At 50.8% G+C, this 14,612-nt stretch overlaps 1 long non-coding RNA gene across 6 annotated transcripts in view; it reads right to left on the bottom strand.

The window, feature by feature from the left end:
- Nucleotides 1-14,612, bottom strand: part of LOC114114877 (uncharacterized) — a 228,873-nt gene that overhangs the window by 177,578 nt on the left and 36,683 nt on the right. For 3 of the 6 annotated variants that reach the window (XR_009600689.1, XR_009600688.1, XR_006059951.2), the window contains 2 exons: nt 9,684-9,884; nt 4,746-4,881 (listed from right to left, as the gene is read on the bottom strand). This is a non-coding gene — a long non-coding RNA (uncharacterized LOC114114877). The remainder of the gene's footprint in view (nt 1-4,745; nt 4,882-9,683; nt 9,885-14,612) is intronic. The other 3 variants (XR_009600687.1, XR_006059952.2, XR_006059954.2) reach the window with 2 other exon arrangements.

Here is a 14,612-nt window from a genome sequence, read left to right as displayed (position 1 = left end):
ATTGCAGGCGGATTCTTTACTGTCTGAGCCACCAGAGAAACCCAAGAATATTGGAGTGGGTAGTCTATCCTTTCTCCAGGGGATCTTCCCGAACCAGGAATTGCACCAGTCTCTCCTGCATTGCAGGCAGATTCTTAACCAGCTGAGCTACGAGGCAAGCCCTAAGTGCTTAATACGTGGTAGCTATTATAATTTATTGCCCCCATTTTACATCAGAAGAAAGGGAGGTTTAAAAGGAACAGCAGACAGTCACAATTTGGAGCTTTTATCCCGAGTCCCTATAAAGGTACCCTCATGACTGTACAGAAGCCTGAAACCTCCGGAGAACAGAGCGCCCTCTCCTTTGCCCCAAGCAAGGGCAGCAGGATAAGGGTCACTGGTGTTGACTGTCTGGAGTCAGGCGTTGTATCTTCTATCACAGGGATCCTCGTGGCTGCCAAGGTTCACATGGTCTGGCTCAGACTTCACTTGTAAAATGTAAATCACAGAATCCCAGATTTGTGGGGAACTTTAATGCCCATTTAGGTCGACTCCATAGGAGGGCATAGATTTCCTCAAGACTTAGGCCAGGACACTGCTTGAATACCTCTAGCGATGGGGAACTCCGTACCTTCAGAGGTCATCCATTCCACTGCAGACATGCCCGAGGAGAGGGCAACAGGAAATGAACAGAGGGGCCAGGGGAGCCGGGGTGGCAAAGGCCGATTCTGCCAACTTCACAGATGAACCTGAGGGAGGGCCAGCCTCCACCCTCCCCACCACTGCACTCTGCCAAGGGGACGGGACATTCTCCAGGAACTGAAGGCGCATCTGGGAAGCCACGCTCCAGTGGGCAGATGTGGAAACAGGCCTATGGGTTCCACACCACCAGGCAACAGGAAAGAGAGAAGGGTGGGCCCAGGCTGGGCCCAGAAGCAACGGCCACCGCCAGGAAGATCAAAACGCTCAGATAATGAGCTGAATTCTTCTTCCAGAGACACCCGCTAATGAAGGGAGCCCAGGAAGCCCCATGTCACAGGCCCAAACTGTTTACACAAGTGTTAAAAATACATTTCAAAAGAAAGTGGGGAAGCCCGAGGAAACCCTCTGCCGCCCTTGGAAAAGGCTTTCTGAAAACCACGTTAATTTGTTTTCTGAAAGGTGTTTGAAGTCTCTGCATGTACCCCTTGGGCAACTTTAATTCCTCCTCCTAATCCCCTATTAAATCTGATGCTCACTAGCACAGCCTGCTGAGGGGATTATGATTTTTATTCTTAATTATACAGATACATATTTGGGTCCATGTGTGTTCCTATGTTTTTATGTAAATTCAAAAGGCATTGTCAGCCTTGCTTCTCCAAGATGCTCAAAATAGCCTGAGTTTCATTAAGGCAACTAGGGGGATTTAAAATGAAGTTTAAAGGGTCAGCAGAGTATAATTTTTAAAATTCATTTTCAAAGCCCTGTAACCTTACAGGCAGAGATGAATGGGTTCATGGGAGAGTGTAAGAAGCAACACGTGAAGGAACTGAGCCTGGGAGGAGCGGGGTGGGGGCACCTTTGCCAATGCCTGGCAGAGCTGGAGGGAGCCCCAGGCAACCAGCTGCACAGTCTCAGGAGACAGGAATGCACAGTGATCATTGTTATCATCGCTAACATCATCACAGCAGCAAGCCCCTCTGCTTAAACACCTACTACGTGCCAGCTGTGGTAGTCACCACTCTGCACCCCTCAGCTCATTAAGTCCAGCAGCCCTCGCAGGAGGGTGCTGTCACGATCCCTATTTTCAGATAAGGAAACTGAAGCAGGGCAAGGCCAGGTGATCTACCTAAGCTCCCACTGAAGAAATGCTAGGGAAGACATAACGTATTAATGATGGTGCTCATCACTGAGTGCCAGGCACATGCCAGGACAGTTTTATGTGCACGATCTCATTTCACTCTCACCAAAGGCAAATGAGTTAAGTTGCGTTATTAATATTACTTTACAGATGAGGAAACCAAGGCTCAGAGAGGCTCTTAAAAAGCTGCCAAAGATCACAGAACCAGTAAGAACCACTGACTTGAACCCAGGTCAGTGAGACCTCAGAACCCAAGCCCTCAATCTCTTTCCTCTCACTCCATGAACTAACAGTGTGCTCCCCAGCCACAGAGGACCTCAGGACAATGGCATAGGAGATGTAACAAGGCAGCATCCCTCCCAATGACCCTGGAGGTAGAGTCACCAGGGGTCTGTCTAGGTTCTCGATCATCAGGGCCCCAACAGCTGAGATAATCAGGGAAGACTTCCTGGAGGAAGAAGCTAAGCGAGGCTGAGAAAGGATGGGCTGAAGCACAGAAGACAGTGGAAGTGGGTAAAATGGTGTGCAAGTGTGGGAAAGGACAAGGTTGCCCAGAGGAACACAGCAGGAACCTCAGGAGGCGGATGGGCAGAAGGATCAGGAGGCAGGTCTGTCTAGGGACACACAAGGGGGGGGGGGGTCACAGAATATAGGGGTCCTTCCCCCAAATCCACCTTCTTTGCCTTCCTTCTGGTGACCGGGCATGAAGAAAGCATCTCTGCTCCTATGCAAGACCAGCTCCTTGGCACCAAGCCCTACCTCTCGAACCCTCCCAAAGACCCCGCTCCTGCCAGTGTTGCCTCTCTCAGGGTCATCTCCCCTCTGCTTCCTCCAGCATACTGATTTGCCGTATTTTCTTCTGTGTCAAAAAAACCCTGCATCCTTCTCAAGGTGCTACCCCATTTAACTGTCTCCCGTTTTGGCAAAACACCTCAAGAGCGGTGATGGGGTCAGAGAGCTCCATCTTCTCCCACGGCTCCCCACCTCCTCACTGAACCGGCTCTCACAGGTCACCAACAGCTCAGGTGGTCAAAGCCCCCCTCGGCAGCCTTTCCCCAACACCCCCGGTTTCCCTCCCATCCACCTGGCTGGATCTTCCCTGTCGTCCTGTCTGGCTCCTCCCATGTCTAACACTGCCCTGGCCCTGGTCTCTGAGCCCTCTTCTCTTCTCGCTCTCTGCCCACCAGCTCACCCAGCCCTGGGGCTCTACATTCCAAACCTATCATGCAAAATGTCGATGTCAAGCCCCAGCCCTCCCAAGCTCCACATGCCTGAGAGCAAACTTGATGCCATCACTTGTATGTCTACCAGCTTCTCAAGCTGAACAAGTCCCAGACTGCACTCCTGATTCCCACTCCCCCAGACCTGCTCTTCCTCGGCTCCTCTCCACCTCAGCAAATGGCTGTGGGGCTAAAGCAAGCAAGCCCTTCTTCTTAAACACCTACTATGTGCCAGCGTAGTATGCACCTCTTTTCTCATCTCACCTCATTAGACCCAGCAGCTGTCCGGGGTGTGTGTGTTGGGGGGGGGGGAGTGCTGTTATGATCCCTAGGTTTCAGATAAGGAAACTGAGGCACAGCAAGACCAGGTGATTCACCTAAGGTCTCACTGAAGAAATGGTAGGGGAAAGCATAACAAACTAATGATGGTGCTCATGAAGATACTGAGAACCGGTAACGTGCCAGGCACAGTTTTATGTGCATTATCTCATGTGAGTATGAAAGTGTTAGTCACTTAGTCATGTTTGACTGCGAGACTCCATGGACTGTAGCCCAGCAGGCTCCTCTGTCCATGGAATTCTCCAAGCCAGAATACTGGAGTGGGTAGCCATTCCCTTCTGCGGGGGTCTTCCTGACGTAGGGATTGAACCCGGTCTCCTGCATTGTAGGCAAGTTCTTTCCATCTGAGCTACCGTAACCCTCACCAAATACCAGTAAGTTAAATCTTATTAACAGTACTTTACAGATGAGGAAACCAAGGCTCAAAGAGGTTTAAAAAAAAATAATGCTGCCAAAGGTTAGGCATAATTCTCAGCTTAAGCAACTCTGGACAGAGTGCCAATCCATCAGAAAATCCTCTTGACTCTACACCAAACACTTACCTGGAGCCTAACTGACCTCCCATCTGTACCTCTCCTCCCTACAACCTACTGTCAAAGGCATCTTTTAAACCACCACCACCACCACCTGGCTTCATATTGTACTTGGAATTATTACCAAACTCCTAGACACTGCCCCCATACAGCCCCAGATGATCTGAAGTCTATCTCACCCATGTCATCCTTTACCTAAATCCAGCTGTCTTGTCTACTCTACATCTTCAACACACCAGTCTTGTTCAACCCCAGGGCCTTTGCACTTGCAATTTCATCTGCCTGTAATGCATTCCCCTCATTTTCTCACAGCTGATTCCTTGCCATCCAGATCTCAGCCTAACTGTCTCCCCCTTGGGGAAGTTGTCCCTGACCACCCAGTTCAAAAGAGTTGTCCATCACATCACCCATTTTTAATGCTTTACAGTGTACTTGTCACCCCTGACAGTTTTCTGCTTTATTTATCTATGTGTACCCTTTGTCTCTCACCAAACTGGGAGCCCCGGGAGGTAGGGACATCACCAGTCATGCTTTCTGCTCTGCCCCCAGCATCCAACACAGCGCCTGGCTCAGCCCCAGTGCCTGGTCACCAGGACATGAGTGATTGTGTCCTCCCAGCTCTTCAGTCTTCCTCCTATCACCCACCCAATCTCCCCCAGACCCTGGCCCTTCCCCCAAGGCCCAGGGCCCACATGGTGAAGACCAGGGTCCTGATTATGTCAGAGCTTAGGGTAAGGGTCAAGAGAAGTGGGAATCACAGTGGCTGTCTTCCTCCTCCCGGAGCCTCAGCCACCACTCCCACCTCCCCACTTTCCAGGCTCCCCCGGGTCATACCTGCCATGGCCTGAGGATGAAATGCTGAACAGGCAATCTCGTGTTCTGGAACATCAGCTCTGCAGGAAGACAGCCAGGGGTCAAATCGTGGCTCCCCACTGATGGCCAAGGGACCTGAGAAGATCTCTTCACTTCTCTGAAGACAGTAGAAAGATCGGTGGTTGCCAGGGGATGGGGGGAGGGAGGGGTGAATAGATGGAGCTCAGAGGATCTTTAAGGCAGCAAACTGACTCTGACACTATAACGGTAGATACGTATCATTAAATGTTTATCAAACTCATACGGCATACAGAATGAACCCCAATGTAAACTATGGACTCTGGGTGATCGCGATGCGTCAACATAGGTTAATCAGTTACAGCAAATGGACCACTCTGGTGGGCGATGCTGGCAATAGAGGAGGCTATGCAAGGTGGTGGGGTGAGGAGTACACAGAAACTCTCTGTACCGTTCCATAAATTTTGCTATTAACCTAAAACCATTCCAGTAAAACTAAAGCTATTAAAATTTTTTTCAATTGTAAAAATCCAGCACCAAGCCTGGCCCGCAGAGTTCCCTGAAAAGTGAAAGTGAAGTTGCTCAGTCATGTCTCTCTGCGACCCCATGGACTGTAGCCTACCAGGCTCCTCCGTCCATGGGATTTTCAAGGCAAGACTACTGGACTGGGTTGCTATTTCCTTGTCCAGGGGATCTTCCTGACCCAGGGATCAAACTTGGGTCTCCTGCATTGTAGGCATACACTTTTACCATCTGAACCACCAGGGAAGTCTCTGATATGTATCTGGCAAAATGTGACTATGCCTCTTCACGCCTTCAGTCTACCAAGTAGCTAGACACGGCCTTGATGTTGTAAATTTATTGTACCATAGTTAAAACATTAAGCCATGCTTAATACCTACAAAGTCTGAGTTCTAATCACAGCCACCCTGACAAACTTGCATTCAGCCCCTCACTGCCATACAAAAGGTTAGAAACTGAGCTCAGCAGCCTCATTACACAACAAGTTGTACCTGGACCACAGGAAAACATCCAGCTCAGGACGCTTTGGTCCTCAGAGTTGCACCAAGATGTCCTGGCCTGAATGCCCTTCCCAACAACACAGGCCATCAACACCAGCCCAACACATTCAACCCATCCTCATGGTGCTTCCTGCCTGCTAAGCACTTGGTCACTTCACCACCACCCCACCCACCCTCCAACCTCAAAGCAGCCCAGGAAGGAAAACAGTAAGGACTACGGGCCTCTCTGTGCACTTGGGGACACTAAGACCTGGAGCCGCACACAGAATGAAAGACAAGAAACCTGGAAATCTAATAGTCTGACTTCTATTTCCATGTTCTTTCAACTCCTCTGTCCTGAAGGACTTTAAACACAGGGCTGGATGACTTATTATCATCAATACTCCTTTTATGTCTCATTAGTATGAACAAAAATTCCAATTTTTTATTCTTGTCTAGACTTCACAAAGTGCCATCTTTACAATGGTTTTCAATGCCTTTTTATGATCTGGGCTTCACCATAAGCCTGTCAGGTGGGTATCAGCCTTCAGGTCTCAAAGATTTTGAACTGAGGCCCAGCAAGGCTTCTGGCTGGCCCAAGGTCACAGGGAGCATGAGGAGGGGGGGGGGGCGTGGTGCTTTCCACACCCGTGCTCTATCCTCTCCACCTGCCACCCCCCAGACCTAAAGGAAACTTCCACTCCAGATCCCCAGAGATCCACAGCCCCTCACCAACTACCTGCTGCTGGTGGTGCCACTGCGTCCCCTCCTCCTCGGCCTCTCATCTTGCTGACCTCAGCCCACTGTCTTTGACGAGTCCATGCCCCTTAACAATGAACCCTCTGGAACCCCCTACGAATGTACCCAAACACACTTGCCAAATATCACCGCCATCAGATCATCCTCCACCTCTGCCCAGAGCATAGCTAGTGATGCCTCCCAACCAGTGGGGGCACCAACTGAAAAACAAAGTCCTGAGAAGGGACCAGATGGGGCAAGGAAGCAGCCAACAGACAAAATGTACAGACCCCCGAGTCTGGGCAGGCCCGGGCTCACCTTGGCATTACCTATCCATCCATCATCCGTTCACAGCAGGCAGCACCTCCACTTGCTCATTTCTGCAGAGGCCAGTCTAGCGTGGAGGCCTCACCAAGCCCAAGCTTTACCCCAGGCCCTTGAGCCCGAGCAGCACAGGCAGAGAACCCCATTTACCAGTGTGCCTGTGGTCACTGATCAAGGGCAAGCACTTAGGAAACCTCCTCCCATCTCTGGGACATCCCACTGACAAACCTAAACCATGTGAGAAACGTGTAGACAATGGTACATGGGGCCACACTTCAGAAAGCTGACCTGGGCAAACAGTCCTGGGCACGGGGACTGGGGGGACTGCAGAGAGAAGGGGCTGGTTCTCCAGGACAGACTTGAGCTGACATCTGAGAGGTGGGTCAGGGCACACGGGTAAGAATCTACAAATATTTGGAAGGTACAAACACCCAATAAAGGCAGAATTACCTTGCCCAGTAACCAAATGTTTTAAGACAGCAGGCAAAACTTGAACCATAATTTACTTCTTGTCTCACCAAGGATGGAAGAGGTGGCCCAGACACTGGACTCTCTGGCAGCATGGAGTAGACACAGAATCTTGGTTATCCTCCTAGGACTTCCGGGAACTGGACAATGAAGAGACTCCCATGGGCAGGGTCTCCACATGATCCTAGATGCCAGACTTCCAGGGAGGTGGGAGGAACTGTTCAGTGCACATTTTAATCACACGGGATCCTCAGCACAACACAACCTTCCTGGAGGGAGGTCAACCCTGACGGCCTCCCAAAATCCCTGAGCTCCTCATAGAGATGGGAAAAGCCAGGCCCAGAGAGGGTCAGGGACTTGCCTCGGTCACAGCGGGCATATGAGAGTCAGAAATACTCTTTGTATGTCCCCATGCCCAGGCTTATTCCCCTGTGGCATCAGCATGGTCTCTGCACGTTTGAGTTTCTCCCCAGGTCCCCACCCAAGCTATTCAGCTTATTACACAACAGCTGACAAGTAGCCCCAAGTGTTGGTGACAAGAGCGCTTTGCTTCATCAATGAAGCTTTGCCGTAAAGGGTCCTCACTTCCCTAAACACAGTCTCTCCAGGGCTGACAGCACATAGCAGAGTGCACGCCCAGAGAAAGGACAGGAAAATGGGTATAAAATTACATAATAACGTCTGGTTCACACACACGGTTCTCTCAACCATGGAGACCCACTGGGAAAAAGTCGAGGCAAGATGACCAAAGGTTTGATGGGTCTTTTAAAGTTTTGTTTGGTCGAAATGTTTGCTCTTATTTTAAAAACTTCTTTGTCGCAGATAAAATTGTTCTCTAATTTGGTCATACATTTGGATTTCATTATTTTCAGAATGTATTCCAGACATCTAAAATTAAACATATGTCATCAACCCCGTTTAGACCTAAAGACTTGTAACCAAACAGTGACTTCAACCCCAGCGCAATACCGACTTGGAACACTGTGTTTTAGTCATTAAAAGTTTTAAAACTCTGCCCCATTTTTCTCATTTCCTATAATGAGATCTCTTCCCCCTCCTTGAAATACGCCAATTCTTCAAGGGTCAGTGGAAAGTCAAACCAGAGAGTAAAGCAAATTTAAATATGAAAACTGGAAGAGTGAAACATGAAATCCACTGAAACCGTTATGGGGGAGCTGAACCACGGCTTCATCACAAAGGAGGGAAAATAGTCCGGGAGAAGGCTAGCCAAGGAGTGCGAGCGCAGGAAGGGGATTTGGCTTCTAAAGCCTGAACTGTTTTATCGTTCCTTTTCTGACAGGGATTAGATTAGTAGGAATCCTCCAAGCCTGCTCCAGGCATCCTGGGGACAGTTAAAAAGACAATTCTCGCACTCCTCTGAACCTCATCTCCGAGCTCGCCCCCAAATGAATTTGTTAGATGGCATAACCAGGTCGGGAGGAAAAGAGCCTGTCTGAGATGCCCAGAATTCACAAGCAGGGGTACCCAGCCCTTGGGATACACCTGAGCAGTGGGGGAGGGATGTCTGGACCTGGGGTCTGGACAGGGTCACACTGGGGTCTGGCCTACTGGGCCACATCCTGTCTTCATGACATCAGTTTCTTAAGCAAGATGGAAAGAATAAAATTAGAGGAGGGGATGAGAGGCGTACAGAGCAGAGAGGACCTCTGCCTCTCCCACAGCACCTCCAACCACTCTACTGCCAATGAGGAGGCAGGCCTCCAGCACCCAGGCCTCTGTCCCTGGGCCCAGTCCCCTGACTAAACAGAGCTGGTGTCTCAGCTGAGCCTGCCACCCTCAGGAGCCTAGGCCAAACACCACACTGCTCACTCAGAGGCCCACGCCTAAATTCAGCTCAGGCCCCATCTGGCACACACCGCGTGGGGACCCCACACTGGGTGGGGTGGGGAGAGAGGAGCTCTGAGCCGCTCACCTAAGCTTCCCGATGCTTCTCGCCACAGCCTCCCCAGCCTCTTCCTTTGCAAAATAACTCTCTGTCCTCACTCCTCTGGGCAGAAAAGCTCCCTAATGATGGAAAACCAGCTCCCTTCTAAAGACAGGATGGCACCTCCTGGGGCTCGCGGCCCCAGACTCCTGTTCCAAGGAGGGCGCTCAGCCCCAGGTCCCAGGGAGGGGCATGGCCATGGGCCTGCTTCCATGAGGACTGGCAGAATCCTTGCTGGAGTCGGCCACAGTCACCCCACGGCAGGCAGCCAGAGGACCACTGAGACCTCTGAGAGAGAACAGTCAAGGGCCTCCCGTGAGGTGGGCAGAAGAAAACAGTGATGCCTTTGAAACACACGACAGGCTTGTTTTTGACCCGAGCTGGACCTGTTCAGTACATTGCAAACATTAGACGCCATCCAAGCCACCTCCCCAAAGCCAGCTGTAAGTTCACAAGTGCACTTACCCCCAAGTCTTGGGCGAGGCAACCTCCCCGGGCCTTGATCCTCCTGTAGGCACATCAGTTGATTCACGAGGGTTTGCTCTCCACAACTGGCAGACAGCTTCACTGCCGAGGGCAAGCCTGGAGAGAGGAGTCCTGGCTGGCTGGCTGCGGCTCTCCATCAAGGACTGCATACTCGGTGTTCATTAGTGATGTCGGTCTTAACTGCGGGAGGGCAGAGGTAGGACAGCAATTAGCTCGTCTATCTGCCAACCCAGAATCAAAGCCTCTTGTTCCCTGGGAAGATGGGGAGACTGAGGCCCAGAGAAATAGATGAACCCATACCAGGAGGTCAGACATTAGAACAGAAGATCAAGCATTAAAAAATCTTCACGTTTGCCAATGGATCTATTTCCATCCTCAGAGTTCTCTGGATTTGAATAATGTTAGGCTTTTCAAAGCCTCTCTGACTTGTTTTCTTAGAGGGAGCCCCACACACCTGTAAGCAATGCATCAGGCAGGGAGACTGAGGTCAAACAGGTGAAGGGATGCTTCAGCTTACACAGACAGCCAGTGACAAACCAGGACAAACCCAGGTCGACCTGCTCACTAGACCACCAGCCTGTCAAGCTGGCACTTTTACCCATCAATACTGAGACACTGGAACTGCAAGAGGGCATTATACATCTGGGATGGGAGACTGGGAGGAATGCAGAAAGAGGGTTAGCTCTTCAACTCACTGGGGGGTTCATACACAGTGACAATTTATTTCTGGTAACCACCAAATGCCCTTGACATCACTTCTGAGACCCAGAGGTTGACCAGCTGCCTGAGAAGACCCCATTACCACTAGGGCCCTTGGAGCTTACTCTTACAAAGACTGTGACTAGCTAAAGTCACTTATTTCTCTAGGAGGTAGCTAATTAAGCTCTTAGTGCACATGGCAAACTGAAGTCACAAAAGGGACCAATCAGCTGGTAATTATTTGCTTTAGGGAAGGATTGATTTTTTCACCCCATAAAAATGGGGTTCTTATAAATAGCAAGAGCCCTTCTTCTAGCATGTAGGTATAATCCCATCCACAAAGGCTCTGAGTACACCAGCCTATTCAGGAGCACAAAGCCCCTCGTAGGTTAGAACTTGACAACTATCCTGCATAAAACACCTGATGAACCAGTCCTGCCTGGTCTAAACACCAAAGAAAGTGTGAAAATGTTAGTCACTCAGTCGTGCCTGACTCTTTGTGACCCCATGGACCATAGCCTGCCAGAGAAGACTGTAGCCCCCTGGAGAAGGGAATGGCAACCCACCCCAGTATTCTTGCCTGAAAATTCCCATGGACAGAAGAGCCTGGTGGGCTACAGTCCATGGGGTTGCAAAGACTCGGATGTGACTGAGCGCGCACACACACACACATGAATGAATGCCTAATTGTAAACTCAGTGAGGGACTCTAAAGGAAAGGAACTCTGCTCCAGGAGAGCTTTTGATAAAGGCACCTGAGCTGGCCTGAGAGTCAGGGAAAGCTTTGCAAGAAATAACTATTATATTGACATCTAAGGGATAAGTAACAATTAACCAGGCAGATATGGGTAGGGCAGAAAGTGGAAGAGATGAGAGCATGTGTCAGGGCCCTGGGGTAGGAGGTATGTTTGAGGAGCTGGGAGAGGTGGCCAAAGTGGCTGAGGAGCAGAGAGCAAGGAGCAGAAAGACAACAGACAAAGGCTTGGCGGGCACCCAAAGAGGTTTGGTCTTTCTACAGAGGTCAGTGGGACACCACTGTTGGGTTTAAAGAGGTGAGCGCAAAGGTGTTTTGCAGAGATGGCTCCGGGTACTGAATGGAGAAAAGACCAGGAGGGCCAGGTAAAAGGAGGGGGCTGCTAGGATGCTACTGCAGCTGTCCAGGCAAGAGACAAAGGCAGGCGGATATGGTGGCAGGAGTGAGGATGGACAGATGTGGAGGGATTCAAGAGCTACAGGACGTAAAACCAACAAGACATGGGGCCGGACACCCCTTGGGGGGCTAGAGAGAGGCCAGGTCAAGGATGCCCCCTGAGTGTCCAGCTGTGTGAGTGGATGGGCAGACACCCCCCTGAGAGGAAGGACCCTGGAGGAGGTAGCAAGATGGGTGTGCTGGGGTAGGAAGGTCAGAGTGAGTCTTCCTTTCGCTCAAGACAGCCATGTAGAGGTAAGGGCAAGCAGGAGAATACACGGGCGTCAGGGGAGGACATGTCCAGTACTGTGGTTCCTTTCCGAGGGCTGATCAGGGACAAGTCCCAGGATATCACAGCTCTCTCTCCACAGCCCCTCTCACTTCCTCCTCCTGAGCCTTCCGACAAAGGGATTTCATATAGAGACTGCAAAATAGAGCTGCTTGCCATGGAAGTCAGACACCTTTTGCATGAGCAAAATTTCAGTCCTTTTTCCCCTACAGAAACAGTAAGAAAAAAAAAATAATAATAACCTTCAAATCTAGCCAGGGGGATTAAGTGTAGATACTCAGGAGGACTTCCTGGCTCCAAGGGTGTGACACTGGAATGCATTAGTAAGCAGGAGTCTGGGATCCCCCCCGCCGCCCCCGAGGTCCCTGAGATGGGAGTGGATAGCAGTCTCTTGGGGATGCTTGGAATACAGTCCTGCTAAGACGCAGGGGACTGAGCCTAATGAACCACCGAAGCTCCTTGGGCCCAAATGATTAAGCGCTAGTCACGGGAACCCTGTCCACCTGGTAACCATGACTCCATTCACCAAAAAGTGCCCACATGCAGAACCAGTGCCCAGGGGCTCTACTCTTATTTCTTCATCTCATCCTCACAACAGTGCCCCTGGATGCAGCACTCTCTGTGACAGACGCAGACACTGAGGCTCAGAGAGGTTAGGTAACCCACCTGAAACCACCCAGGGAGTGAAGTACCCTGCTGGTGGCACCCTTGACCATCACCAAAGCCCATACGTCTCCCTTCTCCCCAGCCCCAACCCCAGTCTTACTGCAGAAGAGCCTGGCGTTACAGCGCTCCTAGAAACAGGGCTAACGGGGACCACGGACAGGGCAGAAGAGCTCTACAACAGCATTTCAAACAAGATGCAGAGTAAGTATACAGACGTAACAAAAGTCACAACAAATACGGTATACAACGGAACCCGAAGAAGAAAAATTTGCTATTCGTGACCAGAAAAAGAAATGGGGGACCTGTACTTTCCTAGAGGGCCAGTGGTTAAGAATCCGCCTGCCAATGCCGAGGAGACGGGTTCAGTCCTGGTCTGGGAAGATCCCACATGCCGAGGAACAAGTAAGCCCGTGTGCCACAGCTACTGAGGCCCACGTGCCCTACAGCTGTGCTCCACAGCAAGAAAAGCCACTGAAATGAGCAGCCAGTGCCCTGCAACAAACAGTAGCCCCCGCCTACTGTAACTAGAGAAAGCTGGCGTGCAGCAGCGAAGATCCAGTGCAGCCATATATAAATACGTTTTTTAAAAAGATGTCCAAAATTGGGAGAAAAATCTGTAAGAAACACAACCCTGTAGAAAGAGGCAAAACATAGAGCCTTGTGCATATTTTAAAGGTAGTTAATGCCAAAGGGCCTTTCAGAAACACCCTGATTACGTGCACCAGCGTTATATGAGGGTTGCTATTTCCACAACCTTGCAAGAAAGAAGCTTCTAGTGATTTGTAAGAAATGTGTACCTTCTTCATCTATCATGTGATACAAATGTATTTCTCTGTCTGTCCTTTGTCTTTAAGGCACTTTAGTTTCCTTTCTGGAAATTTAACTTGAATAACGCAGTTTACAAAGTTGCTTAAATCTATCATTTAAAGCAAAAATCAAAGGAAAGACATGTCTTTGCAGGATTTTAATTCTGTTCTCCATGGTTGACAAGCTACCATGTCTGATGAGTGACAGGAGAGGCCGCCCCTGGGGCTCACTCAGAGCGGCAGCCCTCCCAGATTACTGGCATCCACTGGCCTCTGCCTCGGCCACCTCCAGGGTCCCAGAGCACCTAGACCTTTGCAGGGGAGCCCGCCCCCCAGCCAGAGGTGGTAGCACCACACCCAAGCCAGAGGGTGGCACCGGAAGCTGGCTGCACCCTTCCTGGGACCTCGCCCCGCGCCCCACCCCCCCCCGAGGCAGCTCCACACTCGCTCCAGGCCTTTCCCTGAGCTGGTTCCTGTCACAAAGACTCACACCTGCAGAGCAGGTTGCCTCCAAAACATCAGCTGGTCAGAATAAGGCCATGCGACTCACCAGGCTCTCAGGCCTGATGGTGTAGAGCTGGGAAACTGAGCCTCCGGGCTTTCCCTCCACCCTGCTGTGGAAGGAGCTAGGCAGGCCACACCGTCACAACACAATATTCTTGCCCATCACCCTTCACTGTGGGCAAGGGGCACCAGGGAAGAGCTGAGACACACATGACCGCGTGTCCCCAAATGCTAGCAGACAGGCCAGCCTACAGGCCTCTCTCCACAGCACCCCGTCCCTCCTTTGTGTCACACCAAGACAGCAGGCAGTTGCTGCAGAGGATAAGAACCGCTAAGAAAAGAGCAGGGGGGACTTCCCTGGCAGTCCAGTGGTTAGGACTCCTTGCTTCCAATGCAGGGGGCGCAGGTTTGATCCCGGGTCGGGGAATTAAGATCCTAAATGCCACATGCATGGCCAAAAAATTAAAAAATAAAATAAAAGAAAGAAAGGAGCAGGGGCCTAGAGAGAGCCCAGACCAGGGCTGGGAGACTCTGGTCATCAGGCTTCTCAGCCAAACCCACATTTGCCCTCTCTCAGAAAAGGGGCCTCTGAAGCCCTCTTTTGACTCGGCAGCCTTCTCCCAGCCCCCACTTCCCCATGTTGCCCAGCTATGCAAACACAGGCATGTTTGGGGGAAGAATGGTGCTCATATTTAATAACCCTCAAATCTGGCTCCACATGTGGCTATTGTTAGGTAGATTTAAACAGCAATTACA

This window comes from Ovis aries, chromosome 5, assembly GCF_016772045.2.
Source record: "Ovis aries strain OAR_USU_Benz2616 breed Rambouillet chromosome 5, ARS-UI_Ramb_v3.0, whole genome shotgun sequence".
Taxonomy (NCBI): Eukaryota; Metazoa; Chordata; class Mammalia; order Artiodactyla; family Bovidae; genus Ovis; species Ovis aries.
Note: the sequence above shows the minus strand (reverse complement) of the source record. Positions and strands in the feature narration are given on the sequence as shown.